Source organism: Takifugu rubripes, unplaced genomic scaffold (genome assembly GCF_901000725.2).
Source record: "Takifugu rubripes unplaced genomic scaffold, fTakRub1.2, whole genome shotgun sequence".
Taxonomy (NCBI): Eukaryota; Metazoa; Chordata; class Actinopteri; order Tetraodontiformes; family Tetraodontidae; genus Takifugu; species Takifugu rubripes.
Window position 1 is genome coordinate 4,785 of NW_021821617.1, and position 20,992 is coordinate 25,776.

Genomic DNA, 20,992 nt, shown 5'->3' on the forward strand with positions numbered 1-20,992 from the left:
ATACTGCGACCAAAATGCTAAAACACTGCAACAGCGGCTCATTTCACCATCAATTTTTTAGCAACGCGGCAGCTACCTGGTCCAACCATGCTAAGGTCGCCGGTGGAACTCTGATGCTAGGAGAACTGATTAGTATGGACTCAAACTTCCTGAAACGGTGCAGCAGATCTGTAGTTAAACACTTCACTGATGTGTTCCAATGCTATTTGTTTTTGTCACTGGCCCAACGCTGCTCGCACGAGCGCCTCATTGATTACGGTGCAGGAGCTTGAAAATGCCCAAGAAGGCGAAGGGGGAAGTTCGCATTAAAACAAATTAAATGGGGACCAAAGCTGTCAAGGAAAGATTTATTTGAGAAGTAAAGGCCTCCATGGTGAAGCATATCTCACAGGATTTCAGACAGAACAGGCCAACCTGGGTTTGTTTAGGAGGTGTGAAACTGTGAAGGAAGAAGAATGGAAAGGAGGCCGAGAACGTGTCTTCTGAAGGGGAAGGTGGCGGGCAGGTTTTCAGTGGGACACGATCTGGCTGCAAGTTTCTACGAGCGAACAGAAGAAGCGGAGGCGTTCGATAGAGAACTTGCTCCTAGGGAGGAGGACCAGACTGCTGCCAGATTAAGATTTAACACCTATGAACACACCGTCCGCTATTCCCTCCGCCAGACAGATGGTGTTTCCCCAGTTCCCCGTGTATTTATTGGCACCGTGCTATCCAGTCGTGTCCTCGTTAGACCAACGAGTTTACAGCATTTCGGATGTCATGTCACAGCCGCGAGCGTAGATATTATGAGTTTCACACAAAACAGGCATCAGTAGGTGAATAACCAAGTTGCAGCGCCCCCTGGTGGACAGTGTAGAGGTCTAAACCCGATGAATGACGGCACGTCGCCGTCCCAGATTCTTCGGATCGAGGTTCTATCCCTGCATCATCCTGGGTCCATGGAAGGCATCTGAAGGCGATAAACAAGCTGCCGTTTAGATCATTTGAGGCTTCATGCAACGAGTGAAACAAGCTCGAGCCTTCTAGCGAGATCAGCCGCAGAGGGAGGAGAAAACGGCCACAGCTGGACCGAACGCCACGGCGCCGGCCTCAAACACAGTCTTTACCGGGATGGCAGAAATTCCATCAACATTATTGATCAGTGCAGTGGACTTGACAGCTTTCCACATGAGTACGTGGAAGAAAATGGCTGTTGTTTTGATCCATTGGCTTCCACCCCCCCGGAGTTCTACATCAATAAAAGCGGTCTGGACTTAGTGGAACTGTGGAAGCCTTAATTTATCACTGTACACATAGTCAATTAGGGAAGTGGGAGACGGAGGAGCGCATGTGTGATCGAATGAAGATTGACAGACAGAACAAAAGGCTCCAGAGCAGCGACGTCTCGCCGAGTCGATGTTAATTGAAGCTGACGCAATTATGCTTTAAAGGAAATGAAAATACTTCGGATTAAATGTTCTCCTTACAGGGATAAAATATTATTAAGTGTCTTGTTGGCTGGAATCAACAAGAGGGTGAAATTCACGATGGACGGGGCAGGAAAGGGGCGGGGCTCAAACGGAGCAGAGAAAATAAGCTGAAGGGGCAGAATTATTCTAAAACTACGTGAGGGAGCAGATCCAGACCCTGATGAGACTCATTTCTCACCCGCGTGGGTGGCATTTGGAAACATAAATATGGTATTTTCCGTTGCGAGAAGTCGTTAAATGAGGAACCGCAAGAGAAAAACGGTCGACAGTCACACGAACGCAACTCTAATCATTAAAAATGCAGCTTCGTTGACCAACGCAGCGGCTGCGCCTTTAAAAATGTCTTTGCGGCAGCACAATTGGGCGTGAGCGTGCCGAGGCGTGACGGCGCGGCCGCAGGGACGCCGGGCGATGCTGCTGCCGCTCCAACCTCGGTCCGGTCAGGCGGAAATCGAAAGAAACCCGGCAGGAAGGATTGAGGTACGAGGTACAAACGCCGTTGCTTTTCTCTTCGCCGTCTCCAGCTCTGTAGCATCACAGCGCTGCACAACAAAGTGGCGTCTGCGGCGGCGCTGCTGCTGATTGGCAGACTCTCCTCCCCTGCAGTTATCTGATGGCGCAGGCCAGTGATGAACCGTCAGCCAGTCGGCGCGGCGGCGGCGAGGGGAGGATTCGGCACAAACCCACCCGACCGCTCTTTCATCCAAGACACCTGGCGAGCTCTTTGTCTCAATCGCGCGTCGTAGCGGCTCCGATAGCATCTTTTCCGTGTTCCGTGCTGAGCCCGAGAATCATCCTCTGGTTCTTCGCCACACCTTGATGAGAAAATGCGATCATTAAGTCCGCTTATGCAAATGAGGCGGCGTTTTCGGGGTAATGGCAGGCGGGGATCTGCGGCGGCATAATCAGGCGTGTAAGGTCATGAGAAATGATGGAGCAGCAATTCTCTCCCTCTTTCCCCAACCCAGGGATGGAGTGTGCCACCTGGCTCATCTATCACAGCTGGAACTGCTGAGACGGTGAGGGCTGCCAATAAACAATCCTCACAAAAATGGTGCACACACAAAATCCACTTACATGCGGAGAGGGGGGCCTCTGTGGACCCCGGAGCATTTCATGCGCAACCTTGAAAATACTGCACTCGTTCCCGGCTCCATTAATGCGCCGCAGTGCCTGGGAGTTTATTTTATTTTTTTAAATGCGTCGAGCCTGCATCAAACGGCAGCCGTGGAGACGCCTGTGTTTGCAGGCTGAAATGCGATCGTGCACGTGCAGCCCCGGTCTGAGATGAAGGTTCAAGGGAGGGGATCTTGACTGTTTTCCTCTTAACAGTCAATAGGAGGTCATGAATGGTTTGGACTTGGCAGGAGGAAGCTTGAAGAGCCCAGATCTGAAGCCCAGTGACGGCTGCCGGCCTTATCGCCCTGCACGCCGGCGCCAGCCCTCGCTAATGCTCTTGTGGCTGAATGAGGGAGAAATCCCTGCAGCCAACTTCCAAAAGCCCGGGGGAAAAAAGTGGCCGTTGTAGCTGCAGATGAATTCCTCCGGGGTGAGGGATGAGGAGTCGAACAATCCAATCCAGCCTTCCCGAAACCGCATTTATACGGCACTAACTCGTGCCTGCAAACAGGTCTATCAGGATGGCGTAATCGTTGGCGCAGACACTGAGGTCAGTGGATAATTTACCGCTCTCTGGTTAGCTTAGCCTTAGCTCTTTAAGGAAATAACCATTTTTATCTCAAGCTGCCTTGAAGAAAAGCAGCATTCGCCACACCAAGTCCTCCGTCCCAGCCTGTTACATGAACCCATTATCCAGCAGAGGCGGGCCGGAGAGTCTGTTTCTGGACCAGGGCACTGAGTAACGGTGAGGGGTGGCAGTTCGTCACGGGGCTGAAGTCGGACCCAGCAGCTTTGTGGGGCAACTGCCGTCATTAAAGGCGATAATAAAGTGTAAAAACAGAAGCTACTCTGCTCTGCGCAGCATCCGTCTATTCCGAACCGCACGCAATCGCGAATTCGGCGTCAAAACCACAGAGTGTCAGGAATCCGACGCGAGTGTCTCAATGAGCTTCATTATCAGAGACGCGGCTGATCTTCCTGCTTAGTCACTGACGTGAAGCGTTTAAAAGCGCTCTTCAAGAAACGGTGTCAAAAAACGCAAAAATCTATTCAGTGTGCTCACACAACCGGGAATTAGCCCAATTTGCACTTCCTGTTTAATGATTGACAAATGAACAAGAGACGGAGCTGACAGCTTGGGCTGAAGTGGTTTTCTGTGTCTCAGCATCACAAACACGCAACAGATTTCATGGAAATGAATCCCGACCAGAGCCCAAAAGGTCTTTTCACATCGGCCCGCTTTACTGTTCCTCTATGGGGCTCGGCGTCGCCTCATCCTCAGGAGGATTCATGAGTCAAATGGAAGCACTGGAGACGCGCAGCACATCACGAGTCTGAGATATGGGCTCGTTTTCCAACACGTCCGGCATGAAAATTCCCCCCCGTCTTCGTGCACTTGACGGATTCCTGGCGGTATAAATCCACTCAGACGTCTCAGATCAGTGACCATTTAAGTTCCGTTTCATTAAAAGAGCCGTTTGTTTTAGATTTAAAAATCACCACGGAGGTAACGTGGCTGAAGCTGCTCCTCCCGACTCTACAAACACGTAGCAAAGCTGCTGCTGCAGGTCAGCGCTTTTAAATTATAGATGACCCTGTTAATTGATTTTTTCGGGAGTGTCGGGAGTGCATCTGGTTACCCCTGGCACTCAAATAACAGCGCCTGGAAGCCAGAGCTGTGAATAAAGGAGAGAAAGCTGCCGTTATAACCAACATTCCTCATATCTTTCCTGTAGCCATTTTCTCACGTTCCATAAACCGATCGGTCCGGCGGTCTATAAATATCCCGGTGATCCGTTCTCACAGACCTGCTGAACAGCCGGCTCTTCCCGACGCCTCACCAGCGTGATCTTCAGATTGAGATTCTGCCGCGAGGCTCAATTTTCCACCCACTGATTTTACTCCACACCCGCGTGGAATCCGGTCCTGATGAATTTGCAAAGATATCGTGTTAACAGGCGCTGGACTCTGACCTTTATTTGCCTCGACAGTAATTGTTGTGTCCATCTGTCTGCATTGGAAATGATGGCAAAACCCGTTCTTCTTCTCGAGAGCAGCACAACAACCTTTGCCGCCGGGATCATCGAACTCTTCGCTTCCGGTTTTGACCCGATTGGCTGCAGCTCCACAGCTGCCACCAGGGGGAGCTCCAATCAGTTTTCCTCACGGATATTTTCCCAGGAAGGGCGAAGGGTCGACGGCCCAACACGCTCATCTCTCGACAACAGCGCGACGCCAAAAATGCGAACGCTGACCTCGATCCTCGGAGGGCGGCAAACTGGACCTTTGGGTGTTTAAGGGGTCAAAATCAGATTCCTCACGATTTCGATGTTCGCAGGTGAGTTTTGGTCACGTTTTTCTGCCTTCAGCGTCGCCCACTGATGTGGAAAAAAGGTCTGTTTTCTTGTCTCAACGTGTCCTTCCATCAGTCTGAGTCTAAGTGGTGGGAGACAGGGTGGCGGCACTCCCAGTTTGTCTTCAGATCTGTTGCTAAGATTCAGCGATGGAGCATTTCGAGTCATTTTCTTTGGCACCAAGAGCACAAACAGTCTGGAAGTGAAGGATCCTTCCCTGATTTTAGTTCATCATCCTGTCATTCTGTCTCCTTTTGCAGATATCCAAACAGAGATAGAGGCAGACTTTATTTCCAGGTACACACATACATCAGAGAGAATATGCAGTAGCCTTGATAAAATATAGATCTCTAATGTTAACGTGGTTGGTTTTTTTTTTTAATGGGAGAAGCAGCGCTGCCCACTCGACAGCGTGTTCAGCCTCGTTTCAAGGATAAATCACAGGTTCGACATGACACCACAGCTACCGAGCGACCAGATTTATAAATTGTGCGAGTTTCCAGACGTGGATGAAAGTCTTCAGAGTTCCACTCAATCCGAACTCCAGCCACTCGAGCGAAGCAGCGGTTTTATTTACGCATTATTTACATTAACGCCGTGTAATGTTCTCTGCGCTCAGACCCAAACGTACTGATGGACTGAATCAAAGCTTAAACCACCAAAGGGAATCCGGAGGGAGGACTCAGTCCCCATGTCTTATTTTTCCTTCTACCTGCTGGATATGGATTACAGCTTTTGTTTGGTGGCACTCGGGGTGATTATGCTAATCCAGGCTTGAATGGTTGCGTCTCTGGAAGTGTTTTGTTTCCCCGCCGTTATTTTTTTTGTATCTGGGGTAGAAGAGGGATCCTTCTCTCCCTCTGTGGTTCACCTACCCAGCGGCTGCGACGGCTCTTTGGTCGGCTCGCTTCCAGTTCCATGAACATTCACCCCGGGATAATCTGTCTCAGCGGCAGGCGACGGAGGCTCCTCACCTCTGCTGGTTGGTGCGAGCTACCCCACAATCACGACTTGACCTTTTCGTATGGCGCCGCGGTCAAGGTAGAGCTCACAGTCCTCCTTTCCTGAGCTCTAAGGTGTCCTTACACCACTGCCGAAGGTCCTGGCAGCACACAACAAATGAGAAATCTGTTCTGGTTTTTTTTTCTCCCCTTTTTATTTTCAGGACACTTTTCTTCAACGCTGGACGCAGCAGATTGTCATGAATTTATGTATGGCCATTAAAACGTCCTCAGGGGTGACCACAATCTAAATGATTTGACCTTTTGACATTTTAATCTAACATGCCTTTTAGTAACGTGTCAGAAATGTGACACGAATGTGCTCGGAGATTTCATATTAATACACGGAAAGCAATTAGGCTTTCAGCTGAAGACGGAAGACAAACGCTCCGACACGTGGGACGTTTGACAAAAATGGCTCGATGTTTGCCTGTTTCCTGACAAACAAGATTCTTTGTTTCTAGCCAACAAATATTGCACTTCTCACTACATTTTGTCTCCTTTTGGTGCCACAAATACTGAACAAAAAGGTAGAATAAATATGGCGTGATCTGAAAATGGGCAGGACCTGTTAGAGGTCGAAATGGGCTGTTTTTGAGTTGAGAATGGGACAGAAGATTACATGTAAAAGAAGAAGAAGCTGTGCTTTAGCTTGAACTGCTGCTATCATCAAAGCCCCCCCTCATCGCTATTTGGGAAATGACACCTGCTCGTCGTCATACGCTTAGCTAGATAACACTTAAATTCCTCTTTTTGCTCATTATTAAAGAGACACCTGTTCCTTTAATCATCAGGCACATTTAAGAATAAAAGAGCGCCTAATTGATGTCCCACAGCGTCCGCACGCTCCCCAGGAGAAGAGGACAATCCTGATTTCGGCAGGTTTTCTCTGCCCGGACTCGTTCGGGGGATTTCAAAGACCTTTCAGAAATCAATGTTTTTGCTTCAAAGCAGACGTGTCGCGCACAAGCGCAGAGGTATAAATGTGAGAAAACTACCGAAGATGCTAACGGGAGCAGACGCCCTCGCCGGCGAGAGCATTTCAAACAGTCACAAAGGTGAGAAGACAGAAAAGGGTAATCAGGTGTGACACGAGGTGGGGGTGTAAAGGCGAGAGTGGGAAATGGATCTATGACACAACACACGATATTTTGTCACATTTATACAGCAAACGCCGGCCGGCGGCGCCTCGCGGGGGGACAACAGAAAGGTCCAGTTTTCCTTCCTTATCTCCCAGGAGGCTACTGTGTCCATTTAAGAGGTTCTTTTTTGCAAGTCATTGAACGTTTCTTTCATTTTCCAACTTTTCCAGCCGCAGAAGGTGAAGCGGAGGGTTCCTGTTCCACTTTAGTGACCCTGAAAGTCTTCTTGGCCACCAGCTCGGCCTCATCGCTGGATAGTCGACGCAGGAAGACTTCATGCAGATCTGGGTCACAGCTCAGCCCTGAACACGGGAAGCGCCCCGCGCTAGAGCAGAATCCGCCGTTCTCGGATCGGCGCGACGCCGGTGGAGCCGCCTCTCATGCGGAGCGGCGTTTCAGCTTTAGCGTCACGTCTGCCGAGGCTAAACGCTGCCAGCTTCGGCTCTGCCATCTGTGTTTGCCAGACAAGCGAAACATGATGGAAAATAACACAGAAAAAGGGGGGAGAGGGACCCAGTATTATCCAGTGGCTGGTTCCAGCTGTGTTTGGTGGGCGATTATCTGCCCCTAAAGGGGAACCAGCTCTGGCAAAGACAAACACGGCTCTGCGCCCCCTCAGGAGGGGCGGGGGTGGGGGCGGGGCACCCTGAGCCGCCACCCCAGGAGGCTGTTATATATTTGGAGCCGTGGTGAATTAATCGCGACGCAGGTTCTCTCTGCTGATGGTCAGCTTAAAGGTCGCACCCAAACAGCCACCGGTCTTTATTATGAGGCCAATTAAACTTAAAATATGCCGGGATGCGTTGCGCGTAAACTTCCCGGGTAATTGGATGACACTATCATCACCAGTTAATTTCACAGACGGAAATGCAGCAAAACAAACCAAGTCATTTGGAAGCCTTTTATCATGGCTGCAAGTTCTGAGGCTCAATGAGTTCTGCCCCAGTTTCCACAATTGGCAGTGTTGTGTTATTATTTTTCCTCCTGCTGCCTCGTCCTCAAAGAATAAATTGTCTTTGCTGCTTTATTTGACATATCTTAATGTTCAGCAGCCGGGCGAAACCATCTTTAAGCTGTTTCCGTCAAAGGTGCTTTTCCAATTAAACAGTGCAGCAGATAGAACCAACGGCTCCACGTTATTGGGGATTTATTTATTTAAAGGGAGGAAAACAGCCCGGACAAATCTGGAAACGTCCAATGGCGACATTGTCCGGCTGATTGTGTCGGCGCCGCCTCAATCACTGGGGAAAACGCTGGAAAATCTTTTATTTCCTACCTGTGCTTAAAGAGGCATCGGAATATAAAGAGATACAGTCTTCATCAGCGTTGCTGATTACGTCCAGCAGGAGATCAAAGAGGAACCTGAACAAGTGCAGTAAGAGGTGGAGCAGCTCAGCGGGAAGCATGTTCCCCACTCTTCTGGGGCGGATCGGAGCGTCCCTGTTCACGCCTCCTGCGGGGGGGGGCGTGTGAACTACTCATTCCTATGACTAACTTCTGCAGGACAACGGGGGGCGGATGTGGTCTCAGGACCTCTGGGTGGAGGTGCAGACCACAGAGCAGGTTCTCTTGTTCGTTTCTGACAGGGAACACAACATGGTCCTTTTATTCTAACCTCTTCCCCTTTCCAAAGGGGAGATCTCAGCTCCTAATAAGCCTCCCGCAGACACGGATGTCTCCTTCATCCTGTCTTTGCAAGAGAAATCCTCTTTTCCCCCAAATTACCTCAGCGCCCCACTGCTAAGTCATCAGCATCATCTTCACCTGTCTGAGATGAAAGCTCTCCTCCAGGACGCACAGACGGAAGCTTCTTAATGTTCCTGCACACCTATCAGGAGGCTTATGAGGGCAACGCCGTGTCTCGGGATGACGTTCCATTTCCCCCCCAGACAGAAGCTCGTGTTGTCGGTGCGTTTCAGACCGGACGTCCGCCGAGAACCTGATAATCTCTTTGTGTCCTCTGAGATGTTCCGATGCTCTTCGTGACTCCACAAACAACCCGACGCCACCGATGGCGGCCGCGCTTGAAAGGACGGAGGAGCCGTCCTATCGGCACCAGCAGACACATGTTGAATGAGGCGCAGATTAATGTTTATTATAACCCATGATGTCGCGGTAATTAAGAATGCTGCGGCGCCGGCGCTCTCCGGGGAGGTTTTTAATCAGGGGGGGCATCAGCCTTGAGCAGGAGCATAATAAATCCCCCAGTGAGTCCAGACCCTGGAGGCTGATGCCTGCTGCTGATAAACCTGATGACACTGAAAGCAAATAACACGCAGGGAGGCTGCGTTGGGGGGTGGGGGGGTGAAGTGTGTGTGTGTGTGTGTGTGGGGGGGGGGGGCAGCAGCACGGACGCAGTTGCACAAATCAACAGACGGAGTCAAACACGCAGCTGCAACTCTGCAATGTTGAGGTTTACACAAAACTCTGCCCATTTTAACTTTACTTTCATTTTACTTGGTGATATTAAGGTCATTTAATGAATAAATTAAGTGCGGCAAACTCACTTAAAGTACAATATAATACTAAAGTTCTCCGTTTAAATTAAATCCAGTTGGCTCTCCTCTACTAAATGAAATGACCTGCTACTATAAATGAAGACATAAAAACTGACTCGCGTCAAAAAGAAGCTGACCTGAAGTTTCCTCCGTGAAAAACGAGGCCCGGTGACAGCAGAGCCGCTCGGTCCCGGCAGGCAGGGAGCAGAACCGGGCCCGGTTGGTGAGAGTGGGGTGGGGTGGTTGTGATTGAGGGTTGACGTCTGGTTCAGCAGGCAGACAGAACAAAGTTACACACATGAAAGGTGGAATCGTGTGTCTCCGTTATAGATGATCAAGAATCTTCTGAACGTACAGAGGTGTGTGTTAGTGTGTATGGGGGATTTATTCGGATGTGGGTCGACTTTGTTTGTCCCTCTGGAGCCACCGTAGATTTATGACAGTTGGCCAGTTCTTGCCATCTGTATTGTCACCACTAGATGTCACTAAATCTCACACGCCTTAAAACCCCAAACAGAATTCACGGGGGAAGTTCAAGGGTGAAAGGAGGGTCAAGGAAAGGTAGAACTTTGTTAGCACCTCAGAACCTAGCTGGCAGTCCGTGGTTGGGGGAGGGTGAGGGTCAACGAGTCAGGTAAGCGAAGGTATGAATGCATGTCTGCAGCTGCTGCAGGTGTTCATCAATGCTAACCGCTAGCCTGCACCCACGCGAAGCTACAACAACGCTATAATCTTAGCAGCATTACAGAAGTTTAGTTTGCTCCAGAAGAGGAGTTTACTTCTCCGAGATAAACGATGCTGAAGTGTGATGAAGCACAGCGCGGGGTGCGAGAGAAGTGATAAACATACGCTGGGAGCGAACGCACACGGCAGCCGTCACAGAGGGAAGCTTCGTTAAACACGGCGGAGGATTAAAGCTCACCAGCAGATCGAAACACTTTCACCTGAGTGACGCAATAATTGAGGCTGGCTTTGCTCTGCAGACCTCAGCAGTGCAACAATTATCCAAAATCCCACAAATGGAGCAGAAAGTTGCAGCTTTTAAACGGTCACATTTACATAATTCCAATAAATCCAATAAAACACTTTTTTTCCATCTTTACTGCAGTGGAAAAAGAGCACTTAATTATATAAATTAAAAATCAAAATTTTAAATTTTAATGATTAGAGCTTTTCCTTCCTCCTGCATCCACACTGCATAAAATCTCCCAAATAAATCACTAATTGGCGAGTGTGAAAGTTTAATTAAAGAAACAGGCGTGGTGTCTTTCTGTTGAGTCAGACAATACTGCAGGCTCCGCTCTCAGTTGATATCCAATTTAAAAATATCTGGGAACGACTGTTTGTTGTGAAGCCAGATTGGGAAAACGCTCGTGTAAGCAGTGTTTTCTTTATTCCATCGTAAACGCTGCAGAGGAAACTTTGAAACAGCTCGTCTCTGCCGTGATAGATGGACCCGACTGGCTCTGCTCTTCTTCTGCAGCTCTTCGGGCAAAGAGAGCGTTGCTGGTATCTGCCGTCAAACTGAGAGGCGCCGCTTTTTGATTAGTCGAGCTGGAGTCGGAGCGGCGAGAAACAGCCGGAGCCGTAAAGCAAAGGCGAGGGCGGGCTGAAATTCCGCTTTATTGGCTCTTAAAGGGATCATGAGATATTTTAGGAGCAACAGTTGGAGCGTGAGATGCAAACAATGGGGTGACGAGTCGTGATGTGACTGCAGAGGACGCCGCCGCGCAGCCGCGCTCCTGCAGAGGTGCATCCTGGGGGCCCATTCGTGCCTGACTGACGCTGCTATCCATCATCGGGTTTTATCAGAGCAGCAAGTGGCAGAGCCGCGAGTGTCCTACAGCTGTCCATTATGTAAAGAAATGGCCCTCCATTCCGCCGGTGGAATCCGAGGAGAAGCAGCAACGGAGCCGTTGACCTTTAAATCTGGCAAACTTTCCAGAACTGATGAACTCGTCGCAGAGTTCATCTACATTCAGCCGAGGAGCTCTGCATCAGACTTTTGGGCTGCGTGTCGATGCCCTTTACTCATTGAAAACATAAAGCGTGGCAGATTTTTCGCGCGCGGTTGCCGTCCCACTCCCAGGGCAGCTGAATATAACAGAACATTGTCCGAGTCTTGACGCCAACAAATAAACAGGAGCCCATTAACTGTTTGAGTTTGCAAGATGTTCGGTGCAGGCATCAGAGATGGACTCATCGTAAGCAGGGTCGCATTTAGGCGGGATGGAGCTGGACGCTGCCGTTATGCTAACTCGAGCGCGAGCACGTGTCCAGTAACGAGCGTGGTCGTTGCTGCGGGGCCGAGCGATCGATTCTGCTCGAGCATCAGATCGCCATCCCTTCTCGTTGAGGCGCCAGACAACGCTGATGTTGGGGTTTCGTTAATTGTACGTGTAGATCTGCGTGGGCGCTAATCTCCCGTCTCTGCCTACTGTCCTGCCCTCTTAGCTGGAGCTTACCGCCCCCATCAGCGTCCGGCGTCTGCCTCATTAGGTAATTAGGTGAGAACGCTCAATTGGTGAGCATCTCGCCGAAGAGCAGTTGGGAAATACCCCAAAGACCCGCAGAGCCACATTTATCTAGCTCACTGGAGGACGGCAGGAACACAGGACTGACATTAAAAGTGCTTCGAGATGTGTCTCATTAAAAAGAAAAAACATTCACGGACGTTTTAACAAGGTCAAAAGTGTGATTTTCCAAAGGTCCATCCATAAACCAAGAGACAGATGTGTTATGCAGCTGGATGGGAAGCAGGAATCCATCAGATGCCGTTTTAATAACCAGAAGAGCGCGATGGCCGACGTAGCGTCGTCCTGGACGAAGCCGCCCGTGCGCTGCTGCTTTATTCCACAGTGTGCGGCAGCAAATGTGCGCTTCAGTTTCCTTACACACAATAAAGCCGCCCAGCGAGGCGCCGACCTTCGCCGCAGAGACGGGGAGAAGCCAGAGATCAAACCGCCAACCCGGTAGCTAATGGACACGCCGCCCCTCCTCCCGTGGCCTCCTGCACCTGGCCGGCCAGCTGCCGCGTGTCCGGGCAGCTCGGGCGTGCCGACCGTGAAATGCTGCGGCCGCCGTAAGAGGTGAGGACGTGTGCGGAGGCGGCGGTGCAGGACTTTGCCATTATGGAGCAGGTTTTGGACGGTCGGCTCATCCTCCTCTGTGGACGAGCGCGAGTGTGCAAACACAGATTTCCAGGTCAGTGGCGACACTGTGGGACGTGTCACAGAGCGCTCGGGTGCACGAGCGAGCGCTGCAGGAGGGTGGAAAGAATGAACACGCTAAGGGGAAATGACAGCTCCGACATGGAATATGCGCAGCCCGAGTTTCCTGAAGTGGAAATAAATCTTTGGACCGTCTCGTTCCAGAGTTCTGGATTATTTGCTTTAGCGTTCTTAGTTTGCTTGATCTGAGGGCGGGGCCTGAGCACGCCAGTCTAACCAGTCTGGGGTGTGACTGCAGCAGCCGGGGAGGGAACATGGAGCTGGGTTATTCCAGCCTCCTGGTGAAGCAGAGAGGGGAAGATCCATCCTGGTCTGCTTGAGCAGAAAGGTTAATGAGCTCAGCAGCTAAAGCTCCATCAGTCCTGAGCAGACCAGGGTCGTTCGCAGCAGCTTAGAGAAGAATCAGCCATCAGATGATGTGTTCGCTGGACCTTGTGCTTCCCACGCTGCAGGAAACCAGTTCATTTTTCAGCTTTAACTGTGCATGGTGAGAGTTCCCCACATCTCCTGCCCAGTAAAATAACTGCAGCAGTGTGACTTTAACTAGACTGTAAGTGCTAATTTTGTGCTTTTGGAGCAGCAGGTGAGCTACGCGGGGGTGAACGATTACACAACTGAAATAAAGACGCCAAATGAGCAACAAGAGTCTCTGATATTAATAAGGTTGGGATGCATCTTGCTTTAATTCCCTCACCTTCTCCAGCGTCCTGCAGCAACACCAGAGTTCTGCTCCATCGGTTTCGATCTCTCCGTCTAAACCAACTATATATTTTTTGTTGTTTTTGTGCCCCGCTGAGAAAATTGCATCCATCATCGTCAGGGCGAAGAAGAGTACCAGCTCTGCTCTCCTCCAGCAATTGAACATGGTGGAGGAGCAAATGCAGAGCGAGGCCGGGCGAGGAGCCGCTCAGCGTGCGGTTGCTCCTCCGGCGGCGTCTGCGATTACCGTGATCAGAGTAGTAACGTGCACGCGTGCACATGACGGCCCCTTGAACTTCAGCGCCCATCAACTCCCAGCCGCTCAACAAAATACCCACTTGTGGTTAATAGAGGCATGGAAAGTCCAAAAAACTGGTGCTGCGAGGTGCTGCAGGACCAAGACGTCAGCCTGCTTTTCAGGTTTCGCGCCCCCGCCCCCAAAAAAACTGCGTCTCCTGAAAATTAGGGCGATAAATTAATGAAGACATGCAAAGACAAAAGGCTGATTGACGTTTAAAGCCACAAAACTACAGGAAGCCACACTCCCGCGGAGCTACAGGCTGCTCTGGAATCTTTACACGGCATTAAACGATTGCGTCTGGAGGGGCTGGCACCATCCGTTTACAGCGCAGACAATGCAGCCAGATAAAAGTCGAGGCTTTAATTAGGCAATTAATCTATTGTGTTGTTTTCAACATCCAACACATAATGAAGAAAAGCCAATTTAGTATCAGTCGTGATGGATTGCCCCATTCTCTGAAAGGGAATTCCGAAAATTAGCTTTGCTACTTGGAGTGCTTTCCTGAGCATCATCAGTGGAGGAGCAATTGGGAAAGATTGATCAGTTTGTTGTTTAGCTGCGGTGAATATGAAGAGAGGGACAATAATCACAGATGCCGCACGCCGCATTTGTCAGCGGCGTTCCCGCCCGCTCCAGGACGCACCGCAGAGCTGCTGTTTCGCTTAGTTAGCGTCAGAAAAGCCTTGAAAGGAAATCGCGTCTATTTCTGGGGGAGATGAAAATCAAACACACCCCAAATATTCTGCAGTTGTCCTCCGCAGAGATGAAAACTACAGAGCATCTGGAGTCATCGACACATTTAATTATTAAGATAAAACGCTTGAGATAAAATGATTAAAGAAGGAAAAGTTCGTTTTTAATAGTGTTTCCATATTCTAACCGATTTACTTCAGTTCTTCTACGAAATGAGGATGAAATTTTCATATTGCAGCCTGTAGGATTTAATAATTACCAATTATGTTGCGATTTTGTCTGTTAAAACTATAAAACCCAGCCCTCCGGCACCAGTCTGAGCCACTCTTTTTCCTGCTCCCTCTCCTGTTTCTCTGAGACCATCTCTTCTAGTTGGAACATCTCCTCCAGCTCTCCATTTTTCAGCTCGCTGGTCTCGATCCTCGCCCAGCTCCCACGGCTGGTCTTGCCTCTTCACCAAGAACTCCTCTTCATCTGTGAGCCCCCATTATGGCCCAGAAAAACAAACGCACCCTCACTCGAGGATTCATTTGCTCTAACCTATTCCCGAATGCTCGACAAACCAAACATCAGCATACAGTTGTAGCTAACCAGCTAATGAGAAGAGCATTATTTGTATTAGGAATGTTGGATACCAGTAATTCACTGCTGCCTTGATGTATATACTGTAGGTATCTCAGTGCATCTTGTTTCAAGTTACCGTATTTTCACGACCATAAGGCTAAACCATTGGGTTGGGAGCTTGTTTCTTTCGAACAGGAAAACATAGCCGAAGAGATACTTAAAGTTCTTGGTGAGTCAATGGATGAGAAAACCAACAATGGAACGCTGGAGAACTTTGGTCCAGGAGGCTCATATCGTGTGTTGGTACTTCATATTATATGTTTACTCAGTCAATACGTCAGATCACTGACACAAAAATCCCTGTATTTCCAAATATATTGGACCAGGGGCCAGTGTTTGCAATGGGAACTATCAGGCTTGATTAAAACGCTAAATGAACCGTTGGAAATGAAAGAGGAAGTCTGGTCGGACTACAGTATCTCTAAAGACCAAGAAGGAACAGACCAGCTGTGTCTGAATCTTCACATCATAACTCCGCAAAGACACCAAGAAAAAAAGAAAAAAAAACTGAGGAAAAAGTCCTGGGGAATTTAATAAAGATGTAAAGCAAGAGTCCAAAGGAAGTGCTGCTAACGCTATCATTACAGACACCCCCACATAGGTGCTCTGGGTAGAAAAATAGGGCTGTTTAAGAGAGCCACACATGGGGAAATAATGTGGAAATAAGTAACTCCTCGGAGACCGAAATAACTGGGAGTGATGATGATGACAATAAACAGGCTGAATCAGAGCAGTGAGTGACAGCTCTGACCCGTAATTTAGAGCTCAAACAGACACGTTCTTCTCACAATGAAGGTTTAAAAAAAAAAAAAAAAAAAAAAAAAAAAAAACCTCTGTGGGTGCTCTAATTATAATGTGGATTTGAAAGAACACCAGTTAGAATCAGAATCAGAATCAGAAGAAGGTTTATTGCCATTGTACATGGCCAGACTGTGTACAGTTACACAGTCTGGCTAAAAGATTTGACTGGATCCGGCCAGAAAATATCAGATAGTTGTCTTTTTTGTTTTAAAAAATTGTGTCCCGCTCTTGATGTCCAGAAGCACTGGATTTCGAATGAGTAACCGTGGCAACAGAGGGGGAATCACTATAGAAACAGTGGAGATTCTGCACTCAATGCGGCCGTTTTACATACTACTACGATAAAGTCCGTGTCAACAATGAAGTGGATGCATCCATATTGCATTTGCACAACTGGAAAATTGTGCAAAGGGTTGTTTTCTCTGGGTTGGGGGGGGGGGGGGGGTTCTTGCTGCCTGGCTGTATAGAGAGACTGTCAGAGTGGGGCGAGAGCTGAGCAGAGTCTGAGAAGAAACAAGTTTCCTCCGGAGAGAAGCTGAGCTCAACCTCACAAACGAGACCAGGACTTCAGCCTGGAGCTGCCGCCTCTTCACAAACGTCAGGATCTGGATCCACGGTTCCCTCTGAATCCCAGACGGTATTCCACCTGGAATGCAGGAGAAGACCACAAAAGATCCAAAGAGGAGCCTGAAAGCTCTAAAGAGGAAGGATGGATATATGAACACAACTAAATCTGTTCATTTCCTCCTTCATCCATCGAGTGGTGACACCATTTAAGTCCCAGTAGCAGCTGGAACCTTCTGAGCTCTCCAATCAAGACTCATAGTACTCGCCCCTCCACAAGAAATCAATGTCTCATTTTCGCTCAAGAACAATGGGGAACATTTGGGAAGTGCTGCTCCCGTCCAGCGTGCCGCATCACAAAAATCCGTCATTACTGTCCTCTTCAGTTTCGGATACAAGCTTAGGCAGTTACTTTGAGGGTCATTGATCCCGAGCTGATGTGGATCCGAGATCTGACACCGAGGTGAGAGGACGGCCCGGAGGGACCGCACTCATTCACTCAGAGCTCCAACACAAGAAAAATACTGTCCCTGCCGCTGGCATGGACGGATAAAACAAGGTCAGGCCTGCATAAACAAGACGTACAAAGATTGGCAATCTATTTAATTATAGATTTAAGGCTATAGGGGAATAGATACAAAGGATTAGTGTACAGAAACACAGCTGTTTCATATAAGAAGGTGCTGCAGCTCCATCTCCAGGGTCAGGCTTCGTGTTTCACACGTTTTCACACTGCGATGTATAAATGTGAACTCTCAAGATAAGATGTTAATAATGGATACGTTTTTACTGGAACAGCGAAGCGAAAATGTAGAAAAGTGGGAGGCGGGGCACTTTATTCACAGTTCAGCGCCGTTCAGAGTGAGAGACTGAAGAAATTGAAAATGTGAATGACTTTAGCGCTCCAGAGAGCCAAAGTGTCGGGCTCATTTCAGGAGATGGGCGACTTTGATCTGTGACTCAAAGGTAACACTCCAGTCGTGTCGGCGCCGTTCTCGCCTCCAACTCCAGCGCTGATCACAACCGCAGAGACGCTGCTGTGACCAGGTCATCCAAAGTCAGGCTGGAGTCGTTGGTTAGACATAAATATGCACCAATTACGGCTGAACTCGTTCCGGATTTTGCCCTCAGACTAAAACGTAGGAAAATAATATTTGAAACATTTAGATGAGAAAATTCCATATTTAGTCTCTTATTAAACAGGAGACATGGATCCTCAACCGCTGGAGTGGTTCATCCATTAGTTCCAGCAGTTTACATTCGTGACAGTGAACGTGTGCCCTAAATTGCTCTTGACTAGTTTTATCCAAAAACAAGAGTCATGGGAAACTGCATTTGTAGCCACGAGGAAGTCGGGTTTAGCAGGAAACTGGGATGTTAAGAAGCACAGGTGAGCTCGAAATCCAAAAAGCAATGAGTCGGGTCTGGGAAACCATCCAGTTTAACACGACGCCACTCAGACCGTTAAAGCCCGCCTTAAACTGCGGCTCCCTTGGCAGACCCTGCTGACCTGCTCGTGCTGGCACACTCCAACTCCCTATTAGCATATGCGCTCTGACTGAAAGAGCCCAAAATTCCCCCGAGTGCTGATCGCTATCTTGCAGCCAAATGCTGGACGCCGCCGCTGACTTAATTCAGCGAGACATCCGTGACACGTCGTGCCCATTTGGGAGCCCCCCGGTGACATATCAGTGGCAGCACGTGCACTCCAGCAGTATTCAATCCTGCACTGTTTATACTGAGGGCCCGTTGACTGATGCCGCCTGTCCCGAGGGCCCATCGATCTACGACCGCCTGCCTGACATTACAGTTATTTGTGTTTTTATCATGTGTCTGACGTCGACATTTTGCCAAACACCTGAACCCGCTTTGACTCCTGGGGGGGAGGGGACTCTCAGCACCGGTGGATTTTATTCTGCTGCATGCTGAAACAGGACTGAAACTAGAGCCTTTTTCACCCACACATTCATGCTTTGGCAGCTCCAATAATCATTTTTTTGCTGATAATAAATCACACCATGATCTCTGCACCACCGATTATCAAGGGGAATTATTCAAGGCCCAGATTACAACACTTACCAAGGTGGTAATGCATTTTTCCCTGTGCCATTATTCAAATCAGAGAGTGACACCATAAATCAGAGCTTGGGCCACATATAGAATCCATCGGATCGTTGCAGATTATCAGATGAGACATTGCGATAAAAGCAAAATCTGCAGAAACGCCGCATCAGCATTAGTACTGTAAAACATGAAATGTAGTGCCTTTTTAAAAAGTCATTTATTTTTTAGCAATATTTGCTTATTAAGCAACAAAGTGCCAAGAAACTAGGAGCAAGGACAACATCTATGAGAGGTCACATGATAACAGGTGCAGAATGTTGGGAACCAGCAGGACGCGCTTTCAAAATGCTCAGTCACAAAGACTCTGATTAATGCGGTGCTTCAAATTTTTCCTCTAATATCTCCAGTTTTAAAGGAAATAATAACCAAAGTATCAACCTCCTGCAGCTCTCTTTTCTTTTTTTGCCAGTGGGCTGCAAAAGATTTCCCATTTTTACCAAATCAGCACCTTCATGAGCTTGTTTTTCTGCCCCCTGGTCAGGACCTGCATTTAAATCTGCACTATTCTTTGCCCTCCTTAAGTCATTATTTTAATGAATTATTACCATTAATACCAGCAGAGGTCTGTTCCTGAACAAACGAGCATCCCTTCCCCCAATCACATTAAAATGATTTATGATTTGCAGGGGCAAAGGGATCGTTTTGACATTTTAAAGGATATTTAAAGATTTTTTTCAGGTTTGAGCTTGTGAAGGAGTTGGCAGGAGCCACCATGCTGTGGGAACAGACAATATGATTTGGCATTGAGAAACAAAAACCTGAAACTGACAAAAGGAAACACTGGCAGACGCATCTCAAACGATTTGGCAGCGAAAACAAGAATTCATGAACAAAGTTGTAGGTGAAACACACTTAGATGAATACAAGTTCTCTTGCCCACTCAAGAGTTTCAGGGCGAGAAATTCTTATTTAACTTTCAATGCCAAAATGCATAGGCTCTTTTCATCGACATAAAAAATATGACATTGCTAAAGCTGTGCTAACGAAACTTAATTTCATGCATACAGGCAGGAAAGTGCTACTGACAAAACAACGTTGTGTTAGAGATTCTCAAATTATTTATGGATTCAGATTAAAAAATTTGACTTGCTTATATTTTCATATGCTAAAAAGCTCCTCTGTCTGTAATCTGCAGTCTGGAAATGCAGCCTAGAGATATTAGTTTCCGGGAGTCGTTGTCACGGAAACACTAAAATTTCATGTGAAATGTTTAAAAAGGGAAGGCGTTAACAATTTCTGCATTAGATGAACATTCTGTTCCTCCACAATCATGAGCAGGGTTTAGACATGATCAAATTACTTGCAGCGCTAATTGGAAAATGCTAAAAATTGAGCAACTGTCACTAAAGTTTTCAGGTTAGTTTTGGCTGTAAATGTGAACAACTGCCTGCCTGACAACAACAATAACATTATTATTTTTGCAAGAAGAAAACTAACAGAAGTTTGAAGAAAGAATTGAGGTTTGGCTCACACCGGTCTGAGCAAAAAGTTCTAAAGAACAAATGCTGTCTGCTGGCAAAGAAAAGAAAGCGGAACAGCAACAAGTCTGGTTGGAAATAACAGACTTTCCTTTGACAAAGAAGATTTAATTACCTCCATTTCCCACCAACCATGTAGACATAATCCCCTGAAATTACTGTGCTCACTTGTAAATAAAAAAAAAAACCCACCTTTTGCACTAAGATGACATTTTTACTGTAAATTCTGGATTCGAAACCGCGATTTTAGTTTTTAGGGTTGTCTTTGCGCACGTGCTTTGTCTGGTTGGCGCGCTTTCAGATGGCGCGTGTAATAATAACGTAATGGACGCACCTTCGTGTATCCGGGGGACGTGCAGGACCAGGACGGAGCTGAGGAACCAGGACGGGACACCGTCGGGGAACGTCTCCATGTCCCGGCTCGGTGAAGCTCCTCTCGTCCGAAGAAGCGCTTTCGTCACATTCTTCGTGGTGACCACGGAGCGTAGCTCAGGCTAGCTCTGCCAAACTCCACGTCGGTCTTCACAGACGTAGAAGAAGAACTGGACACTGTGGCGGACTTCCGCCTCACGCCGAGTACCTTCCAGTGGTCACCCTGCGGTACCGCAGCAAATATCGTCCATGTGGCCGAAAAATGATTTTTTTTCATCGATTCACATCGAGAAAAGAGACGTCTACTAGTGTTTTTAAAAATCGATATATCGATAAACATGAAATGGCTGAATTGACGTCGTCATGACACTTGGCAATGTGTCAATCAATAATCAAGGAACTCCTTATAGGTAATTATATTCATTATTGATAATAATGTAGTAAACCTTATCATACAGCACGTTTCATCCAAATACAGTCCACATTTCTTTACATAAAAAGACTGTACTGAGCATGAAAACAT

The 20,992-nt window shown here is 48.1% G+C and overlaps 1 long non-coding RNA gene across 1 annotated transcript; it reads right to left on the reverse strand.

Annotated features, from left to right (window-relative positions):
* Positions 1 to 333: 333 nt before the first annotated feature.
* Positions 334 to 20,447, reverse strand: LOC115248239 (uncharacterized). The gene is made up of 3 exons (XR_003887182.1): positions 20,432 to 20,447; positions 9,721 to 9,846; positions 334 to 949 (listed from the first exon to the last, which is right to left on the reverse strand). It is a non-coding gene; the product is annotated as an uncharacterized lncRNA (long non-coding RNA).
* Positions 20,448 to 20,992: the final 545 nt, after the last annotated feature.